The sequence below is a fragment of the Eschrichtius robustus genome, chromosome 1, assembly GCF_028021215.1.
Source record: "Eschrichtius robustus isolate mEscRob2 chromosome 1, mEscRob2.pri, whole genome shotgun sequence".
Taxonomy (NCBI): Eukaryota; Metazoa; Chordata; class Mammalia; order Artiodactyla; family Eschrichtiidae; genus Eschrichtius; species Eschrichtius robustus.
In genome coordinates, this window is record NC_090824.1 from 165518519 (window position 1) to 165538251 (window position 19733).

Here is a 19733-nt window from a genome sequence, read left to right on the forward strand (position 1 = left end):
GTTCGGGAATGTTAGTGCAGGAAGGTAATACACACTTTCTGCATTTCTGCCCTGCAGTGCAGCAGTTGTTGCTGTTGGGAGTCATTGTGCTAATTCTCTTGGGTCATGTTTCCCTTTAGTTGTTCTGATTAACTCCAAGCACTGCATGGCTACACACTTGTCTAACTGGAAAATGCACAGCCCCCATTCTGTGCAGGGACGACGCAAAGCAGAGTGTGATACATCTTTCTGGAGCATCAAGTTTACTAACTAGAATTGGAAGAACCAAGGAGTTCTTGGAACAAGAACTATCCCCCTCCCCCACCAACACGGAAGACAGAAGAGTAGGGGAGGGGAGACGTGCTCCAGGAATGACAGTCCAGTCTCTGAAGTTTCACCCAGGTGGGGGTTGAGGGGCAGACCTGCAGCCACGGTGGCCTCGCTTTCGGTCGCCCGGGCTGCTCCGGACCATCCTCTGAGCTGGCCAGGGTCTTGGATACGATGCTTCTGAAGGCCGTGCAGAGAACACACTCATCTTCCACCGGACCGGGCCCCAGGGAGCGCGGCGGCCTGACCTTCCTGCCTCGGTCATCCATGGGGTTCACATGGGCTCACTTTATTATGACGCCTCTTGCTGGGCAGCTTGCAACAAAGATGTTTTAAAATGAAGTTCCAGATTCTCCCAGCCACCCCTTGCTTTTTCTGGCTGTGGCCAGAGAGAGTGGATGAGGACACACTCTCAGGCTGCCCAGTGTGGGAGGACCTTCCAGTGTTGGACACACCCAGGGGGCAGCTGGTTCCCTCTGGGGCTCCAATCCCGCTGCTGCTGGAGGTGGATGTCCCAGTGCCACGCTGGGGGGCTGGGCTGGGGGTGGCAGTCCTCGACTCCAGGCTGGGTGGGGGACAGGCAGACTCACTGGTCTTCTGCCCTGCCTGCTGGTCTTCCTGCAGCTGCACATTTTTTCTCTGGTAGAGCCACCTGGTTTGCAGGGAGGACACCACAGGGCTTGGAGAAGGCTCAAGTTCACTGCCGCTGAGGTCCCCGGAAGAGAAGGGCCTCACAGTTATGATGGAGACCCCCACCTTGGGTTTCATGGAGCTCACACTGCCTGTTCCAGTGTCCTGGATCTGGTCGCAAGTCAAGCCCGGAGTCCTCACCATTGTCACCTCCCGGTCCTCTTCACAGGGTGGCTGGAGTGGCTCCTTCTGGCCCACGTTCACCCATGGATGCCTCATGAGGTCAGGTAAGGTGCCTCTGTCACTGGGGTTGAGGGCAATCATTTTTTGTAATAGATCCCTTATCTCCAAAGACAGATAAGGTGGGATGGGGTACTGCCCTTGTAGGACTTTCTTCCGCAGCTGCTGTAAGTCTTTTCCCACAAAGGGCCGGGACCCAGTTACCATGGTGTAGAGCACTACTCCCAGGCTCCACACGTCCACCGCAGGGCCGCGGTACCTCTGCCCCAGCAAGAGTTCCGGGGCAGCATAAGGGACTGTGCCGCAGATCGTGTCCAGTAGGCCAGTGTCATCACACTTGTTGCTGAGGCCAAAGTCTGTAAGTTTGATATTCATGTTGGAATCAAAGAGGAGGTTCTTTGGCTTCAGGTCCCGGTGCACGATGCCCCTCTGGTGGCAGTGCTGCAGGGCGGAGACCAGCTGCTGGAACGGGCCTCGGGCCTCCGCCTCTGTCATACGGCCATGGAGCTTCAAATAGCGGTACATGTCCCCCCCACTGACGTACTCCATCACCAGGAAAAGAGTGTCCTCCGTGTCAGTCACCCCCAGCAGTTTGACAATATTGGGGTGATTCAGAGCCTTCATATTGCACACTTCCCGGGAAAGTGCCTGGACACTTGAGAAGCTCTGACGCCTTTTCTTAATGACCTTGACAGCCACCTGTGTCCCGGTCAGAATGTGCCGGGCCAACTTCACTTTACTGAAGATGCCTTCACCAATGGTGTGGAGGATCTCGAAGTCATCAATATGAGCCTCCTTGTCAGCAGAGTTGGCTGTGAGGCCCTGCATCATGGTGATCTGCTAACTACACTGACTGACAGCACTACCTAGCAATGCTAACTATGCTAACTAACAATGCTAACTGTACTAACAGTGCTAAGTATGCTATCTCTACTAACAAGGGTAACTACGCTAACTGTACCAACAGCGCTAACTAGTACTAACTACACTAACTACGCTAATAAACTATTAACTATACCAGCTGTGCTAACTATACCAACAATACTGACTATGCTAACTGTAGAGAGAAAAATGAGACAAATAAAAAAGAGTAGAGAAAAGAGAAAAAAAAAAATCAACAAAATGGCAGAAACAAGGAAAAAACAAGCTAACGGTAGGTCCAAGGCCGTCAGGTCACCAAAAGCAGCTTCCTGGGCTCTAAGGACCAAAAACCTGGGCCCAGCTTTCTCTTTTACAGGGCTTTGTGAAGTACATCACAGTGGTGCACTCTGAGGTCAGAGCAAGAAATGGACCCATCACAGCTGGGGATAAACCACAGTGGTTTTCTCACTTTTTGAGTTCAAGGCCCCTTTACACTTAGGAAAAAGGATCCCAAAGAAATTTTTCTTCACGTGTGTTATTAGATATTGGTATTCACTTTGTTACAAATTAAAATCTGTAGGATACTTCAGTGGCCTTTTTATTTCTAGTTTGAAAATGTGTAATAATTTTAAAGACCTCATAATGTCTACACTTGAAATATTCAATTCCTTTTCCTTAAGTTCTGGTCTCAAAGTAATGTTACAGCTTAACTGACTTCACGATACTATACAAAATGTTCTGTTGCATAAGACACGATAAGGTACATTATGAAAGTCTATGAAGCTGAGAGAAGATTTGCCAGGAAGGTAGGTCATGAGCAGATTCCTCATCAGGAGCCTCGGAGGCCAGATGGCATGGCTCAATGTACTTGAAGTGTTGAAGGAAAGAAACCGTCAACCAAGAATCCTATATCTAGCAAAACTTTCCTTCGAAAATGAGGGAGAAATCAAGACATTCCCAGTTAATCAAGAGTTGAGAGAGTTCTTAACCACCAGACCTGCCTGCCACAGGGAGTTCTTCAGGTTGGAGTCAAGGACCCTGGACAGTAACTCAAAGCCTTATGAAGAAATAAAGACCTCTGGTAAAAGCAGATAGACGGGCGATGAGAAAAGCTAGTACTACTGTTAACTTTGGTTTGTAGCTCCACTTTTTGTTTTCTGTTTGATTTAAGAGACTAATATATAATAAAACACACACACACAAATCATCACCTTGTTTCTAATACTGTCTTTTTTAATTTGGGGGAAAAGTCTGATTGGTCTCTAAAATGAATGTATGTGTCTGACCTCAAGGATTGCATTTGGAAATCATAGTGTCTCTATCTTCCAGTACAAAGGTTAACCAAGGTCGGGTCCCTTTGAATGCAGCAGCTCAATAACAAGCTACAAGATAGATGGATTTGAGGCAATAGGGACAAGAGCAGGCTTCAAGAAAAGGAGCAGAGGAACACTAGTAATATGTGCACAGAAGTCTCAGAACCGGTACTCCAAATACCACCTTGAATGCCATTATAATAAAAAATACCTGGGAAAAAAATTTAAGAAATGTGTAGTAGACCCTGTCTTAGCCTGCAGGGCACCATTAGAGGAAACCACAGATTGGGTGCCTTAAACAGCAGAAATTTATGTTCTCCCAGTTCTAGAGGCTACAAGTCCAAAATCAAGGTGCTGTCAGGGTTGGTTTTGGTCAGACTTCTCTCTCTGGCTTGTGGACAGCCACCTTCTAACTACATCCTCACATGGTCTCTTCTCTGTGCACACGCACAGAGAGTTCTGGTGTCTCTTCCTCTTCTTATAAGGACACTATTCCTATCAGATTAAGGCCCCACCCTTATGGCCTCATTTAACCTGTAACCTCCTTAGAGACCCCATCTCCAAATACAGTCACACTGGTGGTTAGAGCTTCAATATATAAATTTTGAGGGGATACAAACGGGTCCATAACATTATGCCCTTTGGTCCCCCCCAAATTCACGTCCTTCTCGTGTGCAAAATACACTCACCCCATCTCAATATCCCCAGAGGTCTTAACCCATTCCAACACCGATTCCAAGTCCAAAGCCTCATTAAATTTCACCTGATCAGGCATGGGTGAGAAATGACACATAAAATTAACCAGGAGTTAATTAACCAGGAGGAGTAAACAAGTGGACATTACATGGTTTTAACTATTGCTGCCACTGCCCACTTACAAACGAGCACTAAATCTAATACTCTGTCTTACCAGTTCTTCTCTTAGAAGGCTGTGACTTTCTTGCTGCTCCTTCTCTGCCTAAGAACCTACATTGGGATATAAACTTTCCGCCCCGAATCAAGATCCTTCATATTCTGCCTTTACATCTGCTTAATTCTTTTCCCTGACCTCCACTGTAAGCTAGCACTAAACTCTGTTCTAGGCAACATGGTTTCCTGCCCTGTGTTCCAAACCCCCCTCCACACACACAACCCCATGCTGCTTCCCTGGAAGTGTGGCTTCCATTCATATTGCTTACCCAGGAAAAGTGCTCATTGCACTCATACTGCTCACTGCCTTTATCATGTTGCCCCAATACCGCCCATCCTGTAGGGCCAACTGAGTTCCTATTTCCCGTGTGAATCCTTCTCTGATTTTTTTGGACCTCTCCTTTCTGTGGTCTCACCCCTTGGTCCCTAAGTCCTAACACACATTGGTCTCCAATTGTTTCCTCTTTCATTTATGTCTCCTCAGCTAAATTGTGGGTCCCTTCATGGTACAGACCATGTCTAATGTTTCTTTTGCAGTCCTAAGAATATAATAGAGTATGAGGCACACAGTAGGTGCTCAACAAATACTATTCAGTTGAGTCTTAAGACACCTTGTAGTGGGGTCAGTATTGCAATTTGGGGAAGGTCATTGCAGTGAGCCCCCGGCACAGGGTGATAAGCTGGCTTCTGCTGCTGCTGTCTGTCAGGGATAAGATCTGGAGCTCACGGAAGTCTTGTCACCAGAATGAGCTTTAAGTTGCAGGGGTCTGAGGACTCAATAAATAATACTCCTCCTTCCCCCCCAGAGTTTGGAAGTGATTGAGAGTTAATCACAGACGTCAGTTAGACTGACATTAGGGATCATTTATTATTGTCCTTTGTATCTCCAGCACCTAACACAGGTGTAAGCATTAAATAAGTGTTTCATAAACGAATAAAACTGAGTCACTGGCAGAACTGGTATGAGATTATAGAATCCACTGCCAAACTAAGCGGATGATGGAAAGAGCTTTCTCCATGGCTTTTCTTGTTGGCAGTTAGAGGAGCCCAGAGACATAAATAGATGGGGAGTTGGAATAGGTGTCATGCACAAAGCACTTTGATGTTCATGAACCCTTTAGATATTTACAATAGCGCAGTGTTGAGGGCAGTAATCTTTTATCCCGTTGTATAAATGAGGAAACCTGCTACTCATTGAAAGTTTGTACTAGAGGACTTCTCTGGTGGCGCAGTGGTTAAGAATCCGCCTGCCAATGCAGGGGACATGGGCTCGATCTCTGGTCCGGGAAGATCCCGCATGCCGCAGAGCAACTAAGCCCGTGAGCCACAACTACTAAGCCCACATGCCACAACTACTGAAGCCCGCGTGCCTAGAGCCTGTGCTCCGCAAAAAGAGAGCCCATCGCCATGAGAAGCCCGCGCACCACAACGAAGAGTAGCCCCCACTCGCCACAACTAGAGAAAGTCCGTGCACAGCAACGAAGACCCAACACAGCTAAAAATAAATGAATAAAGAAATAAACTTATTAAAAAAAAAGAAAAAGAAAGTTTTTACTAGAGCCCAAATATATAGTCATCTCTTTCAGTGTTCTCCATACTGCCCTGCTTGACTCTCAGTGCTGATCAGAGAGGCACTGGCGTGCCTCCATGTGGCCCTTCCCAAAGAGCCTCTGTGGTCCTCTAGGATCTTAATATGGAAGATTGTCAACAAATGGGGTAGCTTAACCTGTCTGATTCTCGAGTGCCTTCCCCAAGCTCCCTGAGAAGCCCCAGCCTTATTCCTTGCCTCTCCCCCTCTCCACTCATGAGTCTGTGTGGGTGTCTCAGTTCTGCCCTGCACGCCTCTTCTCTCAGAAGTCTCTCCAGTCAAGCAGCTCGTGACTCTGGTCACATGACTGAGGAATCAAGAATGTCTTACATCACACAATACACAGCACTCCTCCACCATCCTTCTGCTCTTACACTCATGCACTCCTCACCATGTGAGGTGCCCTATAAAACATCACCCCTTCTTCTGTTCCCAAAGCTGTCTGGAGGGGAAGAGCCCTATAAGCCCCAGCTGCTTCCTCCAGTCCCTTTTGGAATTCTGGTGAATGTATTTTTTCCTACCTTGTTAGTTAGGCTATAAACCCTGAAAACATGCAGAGATGCTACATGTTAGCGTAGTTAATAACTCTAACTAAGCCCCTGTGGCACTCCGCACACCCAGCCCCACACATAGCTCCCAGATCTGTGTGAGCCTGATGTCCTGGGACAGAGCATTCTATTGCAAAGGAATTATTTCCCAGGAGTTGTCGTCTTTCAGAACACCCAAGATGGAACAAGAATTGGATAACTTCTAATTGGTAAACAAGTGTTCCTCTTTTTTCCCTCAGAACAAAGACATTCAGGCAGTAAACTTCTATTTCCCAAGGACCATAAACAGCATATGCTCCAGGCATCCAACACTGGAACCAACAGTAATGGGCCAACAAGAGAACCCCTACCTTCAGGTCTGGGGTTTGGGCTTTTCTGGGGGATTTGCTGGTGGTAAGGCATGTGCTAAGAAAAGGATTTAGTTAAAAGACCCTCCATGTTTTGCACTTTGCAATAAGTAAAATTATTCCTAGGCATCCAGCCAGCTTTCCTCTTCCCCCTCAACCTTCTGGGGTTCAACTTTTTCCTTCCATATTGAACGTTTTTAAAAAAAATTCACTCCTGAGGAAGCCCACAGAGGTCATATCCCAAATCTGCATCATTATTTGTGGTAATGCAGACATTGGTTTTCTAGTTGCAAAACAATTGCTAACTTGGTAAATATTAATAGAGGGAAGATATGCTAAGCACTGTGCAATCAATTCTTTCACTTGTCTTCTTTCACAAATATTTTTTTCCACGCATATCAGTACTTGGTCACAAGACCCTAATCTAGGTATTTCCAGCTTGCAAAACTATTTAGGAGGCCAAGGGAGAGAGGTAGAGTTAAGAAACTCAGAAATGTTTATGAGAATAAGGTGTAACTTTGTGGATGTATTCATACAATGGAATATTATTCAGCAATAAAGAAAAAAAAGAATGAGGGCTTCCGTGGTGGCGCAGTGGTTGAGAATCCGCCGGCCAATGCAGGGGACACGGGTTCGAGCCCTGGTCTGGGAAGATCCCACATGCCGCGGAGCAACTAAGCCCGTGTGCCACAACTACCGAGCCTGTCCTCCAGAGCTCGCGAGCCACAACTGCTGAGCCCGCATGCCACAACTACTGAGGCCCATGCGCCTAGAGCCCGTGCTCCACTACAAGAGAAGCCACCGCAGTGGGAAGCCCGCGCACCGCAACAAAGACCCAATGCAGCCAAAAATAAATAAATAAAATAAATAAATTTATTAAAAAAAAATGAATGACTGATATACACGACAATATGGGTGAATCTCAAAAACATTATGTTAAGCAAAAGAAGCCAAACACACAAGATTACGTATCGTATGAAGACCAAGAACAGATAGTACTGACGTATATTAATGGAAATGAAGAAGTAGTTGCCTGGGAGGAGAGGGAAATTGATTAAAAAAGAGGCAGGAGGAAACTTTGGGGGGGATGAAGGGCTATATACCTTGCTTTGGATCACGGTTACAGAAGCACATACAGCTGTGAAAACTCATAAAACCGCATGCCTGATAGCTGAGCATTTTATTGTACGTGAATTACACCTCAGTAAAAAAAACTTTTTTTTTTTTTTTTTAAAGAAATGCACGTGTGTCCTGCCTTGAATCGTCAAGGTGTCTTTGTGAAATGTGACAGTAGAAAGAGTTAGATTTGGAGACAGACACACTGGGCCCCAATCCAGCTGAAGGACCTTGGGAAAGTCACTTAGCTTTTTTAAGTGTCCACCTCTGCAAGTAAAACTAATCGAATTCACAACATGGCCATAAGGATTAAATGGAAAATTGATGTTAAAGTGTTTAACTCAGTACCTATCACCTGGAAAATTCCTAATAAACTTAGCTATTTTTAAAATTTGTTTTAAATAAACTGTAATCCTGGGGGGGCAACTAAAAATATATTCTCTTCTCCTTTGCAAATGATACCATATGCAACTTAGGACAAAAATTCCAAAATCAAAAGGAAAACCGGGAAAACAATTCAGTTAAAGAAATCAGTCCCTCTGTGAGGGAGCCTGTGGACACAGCTGGTAGCTATCAATTACTTGTGATTATTACAAGAAATCTGGCACTTTCTGTGATCATACACAAATGTGTCATCATCGTGTCCTACCTCATGTTTTTACCAAGTGTCAAAAGGGAAGGGAAAGGCTGCTTGGAATGGGGATTAAAGAAAAATCCGCTATAATTATTGGAGGGGGTCAGCTTCAACGTTTCTAAAGGAAACTCCCATTTTCACCTTTCCAGATGTCTCCAGGACAAATTATGTACGCAGTTTCAGGACTAATCTGAAGCTTAGATTCAGAATTAATGGAAGAGTAAGAATGGAATTGAAATGCAACATTAACATTTCTGCTTAATCCCTGCTCCCTGCTAAACATCTTTCATTTCTCGGCCTGATCCCCTTTGGAGAAATAAAACCCATTAGGGCATCCCCTGAGAGACCCTCCACTCTTGTCCTGTTGGCTCTGCTTGGAGAGTCCGGAGGAGCCAGCGCACTGCACAGGATACCTCCTCCTTCTCTCTGGGATTTTTCTGGCAGATCCAGCTGCTCTGCAATAGCCCCTCTCCCAGGCTGTGGTCCAAGGGCCCCATTCTGGCTGCCATTCCCACCAGTTATTACAATAAGCTAGTTGAGGGAAAAGGAGATTTAAAGGGCTCCCTTGCACTGTACGATGGCTTATTCTCGGTGTGCTACTCAGAGCACCAGACAGGCAGCTAAGCAGAAAACAGCTGGCCGTGGTCTTTGGCCGGGTTGTCTCCAGCCCCTCATCATTTCTCATCTGTCGTGACATTCATTTTCTTCCCACAGAGACTTTCTGGGAGCTTGGTAGCTGGACACGGTGTTCTGCCACTTGCGGCCACTTGGGAGCCCGAGTTCAGAGACCCCAGTGTGTAATGGCCAACGGGCAGGAAGTGAGTGAGGCCTTCTGTGAGCATCTCCAGAAGCCGCTGGCTGGGTTCCAGCCCTGTAACATCTGGGACTGCCCCTCGAGGTATGTGTAGTCATCTCATCAGTACCAGGTTTTGGCTTGTTTTAAAATGCCCAGTCATTTGGATTTAATAACTCGACCACTATGATTTGTTTAGCATGTACCATACAAGGCACTCTGCTAGTAAGTTCTTTATGTGGATCACTTCACAGTCACGTATGAGGTCGATGTCGTTCATTTTCTATTTTACAGATGGCACAACTCCCCTAGGCTGCACAGTTACAAGGGCCAGAATTCAAATTGACATAGTCTGATTTCACAGCTTGTGCTCTTAATTGCTACCCAAATCTGTTTCCTGCACTCACAATGTACCTTAAGAGCACAGTGAAGCTGATTTCATGGGTTTACCCAGGAGATAAGGCAGTGGGCCAGATCATGAGAGGCACTAGCTAAAAGCACAGTTCCTTAGACTCTACCCCCAGGGGTACAACCATTAATAACCTTTCTGTGTCACAGAAAACACAAATCAATGGTTTTAAAAATGTCCAAAGTCAAACTCATGATCTCCACCAAATCTCATCCGTCCCCAGTGTTCCAGATCACATTGACAGCATCCTAAACTCCCCCTTTCCTCTCACTTCCATCCGTTCTTGTCAGTTTCCCACTGTTACCAATGGAGTCCAAGCCACGATCATTCGTCACTAGGACCACTCCAGGAGCCTCCTGAGTTTTGTCTCCTTTCTGGAGTGCCTTGTCCAATGTATAAGCAGAACCATCTTTGAAAACACAAACTCATGGGACTTCCCTGGCAGTCCAGTGGTTAAGACTTTGCCTTCCAATGCAGGGGGTGTGGGTTCGATCCCTGGTCGGGGAGCTAAGGTCCCACATGCCTCGCGGCCAAAAAACCAAAACATAAAACTGAAGCAATATTGTAACAGATTCAATAAAGACTTTAAAACTGGTTCACATGAAAAAAAAAGCTTAAAAAAAACCGAAAAGACAAACTCATCACGATGCTCCTCTGTCGAAAAGGGAACCCTCTTGCACTGTTGGTGAGAATGTAAATTGATACAGCCACTATGGAGAACAGTACGGAGGTTCCTTAAAAAACTTAACAAGAGAACTACCATACGACCCAGCAATCCTACTACAGGGCATATACCCTGAGAAAACCTTGGTTCAAAAAGAGTCCTGTACCACAATGTTCATTGCAGCTTTGTTTACAATAGCCCGGACATGGAAGCAACCTAAGTGTCCATCGACAGATGAATGGATAAAGAAGATGTGGCACCCATATACAATAGAATATGACTCAGCCATAAAAAGGAACGAAACTGAGTTATTTGTAGTGAAGTGGATGGACCTAGAGTCTGTCATACAGAGTGAAGTAAGTCAGAAAGAGAAAAACAAATACCGTATGCTAACACATATACATGGAATCTAAACAAAAAAACAAAAAAAATGGATCTGAAGAAACTACGGGCAGGACAGGAATAAAGACGTGGACTTAGAGAATGGACTTGAGGACACGGGGAGGGGGAAGGGTAAGCTGGGACGAACTGAGAGAGTGGCATGGACATATATCCACTACCCAGTGTAAAACAGATATCTAGTGGGAAGCAGCCGCATAACACAGGGAGATCAGCTCGGTGCTTTGTGACCACCGAGAGGGGTGGAATAGGGAGGGTGGGAGAGAGATGCAAGAGGGAGGAGATATGGGGATATATGTATACGTATAGCTGATTCACCTTGTTATAAAGCAGAAACTAACACAGCATTGGAAAGCAGTTATACACCAATAAAGATGTTAAAAAAGAAAAAACCCTACCTTGCCTTCCCATTGTTCTTAGGACAAAGGTCAAAGTTCCTGGCACAGGGACTGTGTCTATCTTGTTCATTTTGTCCCCCAATGTCTAAAATAGTGCCTTGCACATAGTAAGGGCCCAGTACCTATCTGCTGCCTGGCCGAATACGTGAGTGAAAGAATAAAAGTCCCTCCGTGCTTGGGTCTCAGGCTGCCTTTCTGTCTCATTGCTGTCTCTCCCAGCCTGGTTATTGGATCTCCATCCACAATAGTCTCTTTCGTCCCTTCGATATACCGTTCTGTCTCCTGACTCGGGGCCTTTGCACATACTGCTTACTCTCGTTTCACTTAGTTATTCCTATCCATCTATTTTCAGGGAAACCTTCTAGTCCCCAAACTAACCCAGACCCCTGTGCTCTCTGTTTTTCTCTTTCCGTGTCATTCTTCTGCACAGCTCTTACCACAATCTGCCTGTCTTGCCCACGCACTGGACCATCAGTTCTATGAGAACAAATCCACAGCTGGTGTGTTTAACAAGTTATCACCAGCACTCAGCACAGTGATTGCCCCATTGCACACTCTCTAAAAATATTGGTTAAAAGAATGAATGGTTGAATAGCATAGTCCCTAGCAGATAAGTGACCAATGATGCCATCGACTGAAAATAATGCACAACCTAAAAGTCGAGAGGTATGTTTTACTCGACGGACATTCTGAGGACTTCAAGCTTGGGACATAGCATCGCAGATAATGCTGAGAAACGGTTCTGAAGTGGCAAGGAGGGGATTGGGGAGCCACGATGTATAGGAGTTTTTACAACAAAAGACCAGGTAGTTGGAACATCAAAAGATTACTATTAATTAAAGAAAACCAGCTATGTCAAGTTAAGGAATTTAGCGCCTTTGTCTGTATGGGAAGATGCAAGTGTCTGGGCTTACCGAAATCATTCCTTTGATGTGCACCTCCACTATCTGGGGCCAGTGTCCTGTGCTTTCTCATCCTGAGTCTCCTCGGGGTGGTGCACCATCAGGGCGGCCGTAATGTGATGGCTCGATGGCTGCAACATCCTTTGTTTACTGATATGGCAGGCAATATTTTAGCTCACAATGCCAAAATTCACAGTAAAAACAAACAAAAAAACCAAGACAAAAACCAAACGGTAGTAGCACTTACTGAGCACAAACCTGTGAGGCAGACACTATTATCAACCTCATTCCACTGAGGAGGAATCGGAGGTGTACATAACGTTGTACAGCTCACTGCCCTGTGCAAATGCCCACCCCGGATCCATGATCTGGAGGAGAAGTGGGAGGCATGGTCACACCATGAAACAAAAGAGATGACTCGGAACACATTCTTAGAAGAGCCGTGGATACCGTAGGCACCTTGACCTGTCTTCCAGTGCCGTAGGCACCTTGACTCTTGCACGAGCTCTTCCTATCCTTCAAAGGAAGAGCTTGTGCAAGAGTCATCTGTCCCTCAGGAAGCAGCAAACTGATGCTAGAATAACTAGGAGGAATTTGATCCAAGAAAACTGGTTTATGTCAATTCGTGATTCTCACAAAGTGAGAATTCACATTGGGAAATTTATCCTGATTTATTAGGTACTCTCAAGCCTTTAGCCACTCCTAGAAAAAACAGAGTCATACACTTTCATACCTAGAAGAAACAGTAGAGATCATCTAACCCTAGATCCCTCTACATCAGGGGTCCTTCACATTTCAGTGCCACAGACCCCTCGTAGTCTAGAGAAGCCTATGGCTCCCTTCTCAAACAAGGGTTTTAAATCTATAAAATAAAATATACTTGATTACAAAGGAAGCCAATTAATTATATTGAAATATAGTTACTGAAGTAGTTTTAAATGTGTGATGTAGTAGTAAATTTGCTTCTCTATTAACACACTAAATAATAGGATTTGGTAGTACAATTGATTTTGAAATGGTGATGAATGTAATTGCTGTTTTGGATGCCTGCCACAATTTTCATTTCATGTGAAAACAGCTGTGATTTCTATTGCTAACAAAATCACAGGTATTGCTACTACTACTATATGTTGTGGCCTGCATTTTTACAACTGAAGGCAATACTCAATTGCCGTTAGAGCTTAGTGACAATGAAGATGTAATCCTTTTCCCATCCAAGTCCATGGTTCCCTTGGAGAACCATGGGGCTCAGGTTAGGAACCCCTACTCTGCAGTATCCTGGTGGCAGCTCGAACATCTTGAGTGACAGAGCACCCAATATCTCCAAGGTGTCCAATTCCAAGTTCAGTCTCCTGTCATCATTATGAACTTTAGGGCCAGATAAATCTAGAAGCAGTCCCAGCTTTGTTGGCATGTTAGTTATGTGACCCTAGCTATTTAACCCTATGGACATCGCTGTCTTCATTGCAAGAATGGGAACAAGATGACAATTACATAAGAAAACATGCAAATATCTCAGAGCACAAAGAGCACACAGGTGCTTTAGTAATATTTTCTTCCCTTTGGTTTCAGTGAGTTGAAATCCACCTTTCTGAAGTTTCCACCTAATGTTGCCCTAGCTCTACTCTATGAAGCCACACAGGTCATGGCTCCTTACATACGTGAAGACGGCTCTATCCCACCCCTATGCTGCTTGTCTCTACGTGGTGATTCTGTTGCTTCTCTGAGTAAAAGCAAATCTGAGCATATGGCTGGGAGTTATCTGTGCTGCTGCCCATTCCCAGAGAGACGTGTGAGGGCCCTGAAACAGTCATCATGTTAGGATCGATTTTTCCTTTGGAAGGCACTTCCTGTAGGATCTGTCCTACCAGTCCTTACTAAGCTCCTGTAGTTTTTGTTCTTAGGTGGTTCACGGGCGTGTGGTCAGAGTGCTCTGTGTCTCGCGCGGTGAAGGATTCCGCAGTCGGCAAGTGACCTGTAAGCGCACGAGAGCCGATGGAACTGTGCAGGTGATGCCTCCGAGAGCATGTGCCCCCAGAGAGAGGCCTCTGGGAAGAAGACCCTGCTCCAGCCACCCGTGTGTTCAAGGGCTTATTGAACCAGGGAACCAGGTAACGCTGACAAATCTAGTGTTTTGATAGTATGATCGTCTAGTATAATCATCCACTCCCTGTGGTGAAACCCATGCATGAAAAAACTAAAATTAAAAAAGAGACTTCCCTGGTGGTCCAGTGGTTAAGACTTCGCCTTCCAGTGCAGGGGGTGCAGGTTCGATCCCTAGTCGGGGACTAAGATCCCACATGCCTCGCGGCCAAAAAACCAAAACATAATACCGACGCAATATTGTAACAAATTCAATAAAGACTTTTAAAATGGTCCACATCAAAAAACTAAACTAAACTAAAATAAATCCATGCATCAGGGCCCCTCTGCACAGGGGAACAGGAGAGCCCAACTGCTGCACGACAGTCATGAAACTCAGCTGCACAGGGACCTTACCACACCGCGCACAGGCTGGTCCACGGGACCTTGTTATCCTATTAATGGGCCTCTCTGTTTGTAATTAACACAGGCCGCAGGGACCAAAAGTTCCCCTCGGCCCTTCTGAAAATGTTCGGGAATGTTAGTGCAGGAAGGTAATACACACTTTCTGCATTTCTGCCCTGCAGTGCAGCAGTTGTTGCTGTTGGGAGTCATTGTGCTAATTCTCTTGGGTCATGTTTCCCTTTAGTTGTTCTGATTAACTCCAAGCACTGCATGGCTACACACTTGTCTAACTGGAAAATGCACAGCCCCCATTCTGTGCAGGGACGACGCAAAGCAGAGTGTGATACATCTTTCTGGAGCATCAAGTTTACTAACTAGAATTGGAAGAACCAAGGAGTTCTTGGAACAAGAACTATCCCCCTCCCCCACCAACACGGAAGACAGAAGAGTAGGGGAGGGGAGACGTGCTCCAGGAATGACAGTCCAGTCTCTGAAGTTTCACCCAGGTGGGGGTTGAGGGGCAGACCTGCAGCCACGGTGGCCTCGCTTTCGGTCGCCCGGGCTGCTCCGGACCATCCTCTGAGCTGGCCAGGGTCTTGGATACGATGCTTCTGAAGGCCGTGCAGAGAACACACTCATCTTCCACCGGACCGGGCCCCAGGGAGCGCGGCGGCCTGACCTTCCTGCCTCGGTCATCCATGGGGTTCACATGGGCTCACTTTATTATGACGCCTCTTGCTGGGCAGCTTGCAACAAAGATGTTTTAAAATGAAGTTCCAGATTCTCCCAGCCACCCCTTGCTTTTTCTGGCTGTGGCCAGAGAGAGTGGATGAGGACACACTCTCAGGCTGCCCAGTGTGGGAGGACCTTCCAGTGTTGGACACACCCAGGGGGCAGCTGGTTCCCTCTGGGGCTCCAATCCCGCTGCTGCTGGAGGTGGATGTCCCAGTGCCACGCTGGGGGGCTGGGCTGGGGGTGGCAGTCCTCGACTCCAGGCTGGGTGGGGGACAGGCAGACTCACTGGTCTTCTGCCCTGCCTGCTGGTCTTCCTGCAGCTGCACATTTTTTCTCTGGTAGAGCCACCTGGTTTGCAGGGAGGACACCACAGGGCTTGGAGAAGGCTCAAGTTCACTGCCGCTGAGGTCCCCGGAAGAGAAGGGCCTCACAGTTATGATGGAGACCCCCACCTTGGGTTTCATGGAGCTCACACTGCCTGTTCCAGTGTCCTGGATCTGGTCGCAAGTCAAGCCCGGAGTCCTCACCATTGTCACCTCCCGGTCCTCTTCACAGGGTGGCTGGAGTGGCTCCTTCTGGCCCACGTTCACCCATGGATGCCTCATGAGGTCAGGTAAGGTGCCTCTGTCACTGGGGTTGAGGGCAATCATTTTTTGTAATAGATCCCTTATCTCCAAAGACAGATAAGGTGGGATGGGGTACTGCCCTTGTAGGACTTTCTTCCGCAGCTGCTGTAAGTCTTTTCCCACAAAGGGCCGGGACCCAGTTACCATGGTGTAGAGCACTACTCCCAGGCTCCACACGTCCACCGCAGGGCCGCGGTACCTCTGCCCCAGCAAGAGTTCCGGGGCAGCATAAGGGACTGTGCCGCAGATCGTGTCCAGTAGGCCAGTGTCATCACACTTGTTGCTGAGGCCAAAGTCTGTAAGTTTGATATTCATGTTGGAATCAAAGAGGAGGTTCTTTGGCTTCAGGTCCCGGTGCACGATGCCCCTCTGGTGGCAGTGCTGCAGGGCGGAGACCAGCTGCTGGAACGGGCCTCGGGCCTCCGCCTCTGTCATACGGCCATGGAGCTTCAAATAGCGGTACATGTCCCCCCCACTGACGTACTCCATCACCAGGAAAAGAGTGTCCTCCGTGTCAGTCACCCCCAGCAGTTTGACAATATTGGGGTGATTCAGAGCCTTCATATTGCACACTTCCCGGGAAAGTGCCTGGACACTTGAGAAGCTCTGACGCCTTTTCTTAATGACCTTGACAGCCACCTGTGTCCCGGTCAGAATGTGCCGGGCCAACTTCACTTTACTGAAGATGCCTTCACCAATGGTGTGGAGGATCTCGAAGTCATCAATATGAGCCTCCTTGTCAGCAGAGTTGGCTGTGAGGCCCTGCATCATGGTGATCTGCTAACTACACTGACTGACAGCACTACCTAGCAATGCTAACTATGCTAACTAACAATGCTAACTGTACTAACAGTGCTAAGTATGCTATCTCTACTAACAAGGGTAACTACGCTAACTGTACCAACAGCGCTAACTAGTACTAACTACACTAACTACGCTAATAAACTATTAACTATACCAGCTGTGCTAACTATACCAACAATACTGACTATGCTAACTGTAGAGAGAAAAATGAGACAAATAAAAAAGAGTAGAGAAAAGAGAAAAAAAAAAATCAACAAAATGGCAGAAACAAGGAAAAAACAAGCTAACGGTAGGTCCAAGGCCGTCAGGTCACCAAAAGCAGCTTCCTGGGCTCTAAGGACCAAAAACCTGGGCCCAGCTTTCTCTTTTACAGGGCTTTGTGAAGTACATCACAGTGGTGCACTCTGAGGTCAGAGCAAGAAATGGACCCATCACAGCTGGGGATAAACCACAGTGGTTTTCTCACTTTTTGAGTTCAAGGCCCCTTTACACTTAGGAAAAAGGATCCCAAAGAAATTTTTCTTCACGTGTGTTATTAGATATTGGTATTCACTTTGTTACAAATTAAAATCTGTAGGATACTTCAGTGGCCTTTTTATTTCTAGTTTGAAAATGTGTAATAATTTTAAAGACCTCATAATGTCTACACTTGAAATATTCAATTCCTTTTCCTTAAGTTCTGGTCTCAAAGTAATGTTACAGCTTAACTGACTTCACGATACTATACAAAATGTTCTGTTGCATAAGACACGATAAGGTACATTATGAAAGTCTATGAAGCTGAGAGAAGATTTGCCAGGAAGGTAGGTCATGAGCAGATTCCTCATCAGGAGCCTCGGAGGCCAGATGGCATGGCTCAATGTACTTGAAGTGTTGAAGGAAAGAAACCGTCAACCAAGAATCCTATATCTAGCAAAACTTTCCTTCGAAAATGAGGGAGAAATCAAGACATTCCCAGTTAATCAAGAGTTGAGAGAGTTCTTAACCACCAGACCTGCCTGCCACAGGGAGTTCTTCAGGTTGGAGTCAAGGACCCTGGACAGTAACTCAAAGCCTTATGAAGAAATAAAGACCTCTGGTAAAAGCAGATAGACGGGCGATGAGAAAAGCTAGTACTACTGTTAACTTTGGTTTGTAGCTCCACTTTTTGTTTTCTGTTTGATTTAAGAGACTAATATATAATAAAACACACACACACAAATCATCACCTTGTTTCTAATACTGTCTTTTTTAATTTGGGGGAAAAGTCTGATTGGTCTCTAAAATGAATGTATGTGTCTGACCTCAAGGATTGCATTTGGAAATCATAGTGTCTCTATCTTCCAGTACAAAGGTTAACCAAGGTCGGGTCCCTTTGAATGCAGCAGCTCAATAACAAGCTACAAGATAGATGGATTTGAGGCAATAGGGACAAGAGCAGGCTTCAAGAAAAGGAGCAGAGGAACACTAGTAATATGTGCACAGAAGTCTCAGAACCGGTACTCCAAATACCACCTTGAATGCCATTATAATAAAAAATACCTGGGAAAAAAATTTAAGAAATGTGTAGTAGACCCTGTCTTAGCCTGCAGGGCACCATTAGAGGAAACCACAGATTGGGTGCCTTAAACAGCAGAAATTTATGTTCTCCCAGTTCTAGAGGCTACAAGTCCAAAATCAAGGTGCTGTCAGGGTTGGTTTTGGTCAGACTTCTCTCTCTGGCTTGTGGACAGCCACCTTCTAACTACATCCTCACATGGTCTCTTCTCTGTGCACACGCACAGAGAGTTCTGGTGTCTCTTCCTCTTCTTATAAGGACACTATTCCTATCAGATTAAGGCCCCACCCTTATGGCCTCATTTAACCTGTAACCTCCTTAGAGACCCCATCTCCAAATACAGTCACACTGGTGGTTAGAGCTTCAATATATAAATTTTGAGGGGATACAAACGGGTCCATAACATTATGCCCTTTGGTCCCCCCCAAATTCACGTCCTTCTCGTGTGCAAAATACACTCACCCCATCTCAATATCCCCAGAGGTCTTAACCCATTCCAACACCGATTCCAAGTCCAAAGCCTCATTAAATTTCACCTGATCAGGCATGGGTGAGAAATGACACATAAAATTAACCAGGAGTTAATTAACCAGGAGGAGTAAACAAGTGGACATTACATGGTTTTAACTATTGCTGCCACTGCCCACTTACAAACGAGCACTAAATCTAATACTCTGTCTTACCAGTTCTTCTCTTAGAAGGCTGTGACTTTCTTGCTGCTCCTTCTCTGCCTAAGAACCTACATTGGGATATAAACTTTCCGCCCCGAATCAAGATCCTTCATATTCTGCCTTTACATCTGCTTAATTCTTTTCCCTGACCTCCACTGTAAGCTAGCACTAAACTCTGTTCTAGGCAACATGGTTTCCTGCCCTGTGTTCCAAACCCCCCTCCACACACACAACCCCATGCTGCTTCCCTGGAAGTGTGGCTTCCATTCATATTGCTTACCCAGGAAAAGTGCTCATTGCACTCATACTGCTCACTGCCTTTATCATGTTGCCCCAATACCGCCCATCCTGTAGGGCCAACTGAGTTCCTATTTCCCGTGTGAATCCTTCTCTGATTTTTTTGGACCTCTCCTTTCTGTGGTCTCACCCCTTGGTCCCTAAGTCCTAACACACATTGGTCTCCAATTGTTTCCTCTTTCATTTATGTCTCCTCAGCTAAATTGTGGGTCCCTTCATGGTACAGACCATGTCTAATGTTTCTTTTGCAGTCCTAAGAATATAATAGAGTATGAGGCACACAGTAGGTGCTCAACAAATACTATTCAGTTGAGTCTTAAGACACCTTGTAGTGGGGTCAGTATTGCAATTTGGGGAAGGTCATTGCAGTGAGCCCCCGGCACAGGGTGATAAGCTGGCTTCTGCTGCTGCTGTCTGTCAGGGATAAGATCTGGAGCTCACGGAAGTCTTGTCACCAGAATGAGCTTTAAGTTGCAGGGGTCTGAGGACTCAATAAATAATACTCCTCCTTCCCCCCCA

General features: G+C 46.1%; 1 protein-coding gene across 5 annotated transcripts in view; it reads left to right on the top strand.

Annotated features, from left to right (window-relative positions):
• LOC137773797 (elongation factor-like GTPase 1) overlaps window positions 1–19733 on the top strand; it is a 58436-nt gene that overhangs the window by 26477 nt on the left and 12226 nt on the right. For 2 of the 5 annotated variants that reach the window (XM_068558802.1, XM_068558819.1), the window contains exons 10-11: window positions 9207–9390; window positions 13962–14168. The gene's annotated coding sequence lies outside the window, so the exon portion shown is untranslated. Of the gene's footprint in view, window positions 1–119; window positions 3245–9206; window positions 9391–9984; window positions 10106–13961; window positions 14169–14788; window positions 17914–19733 lie in introns of those variants that run through there. The other 3 variants (XM_068558811.1, XM_068558834.1, XM_068558826.1) reach the window with 3 other exon arrangements.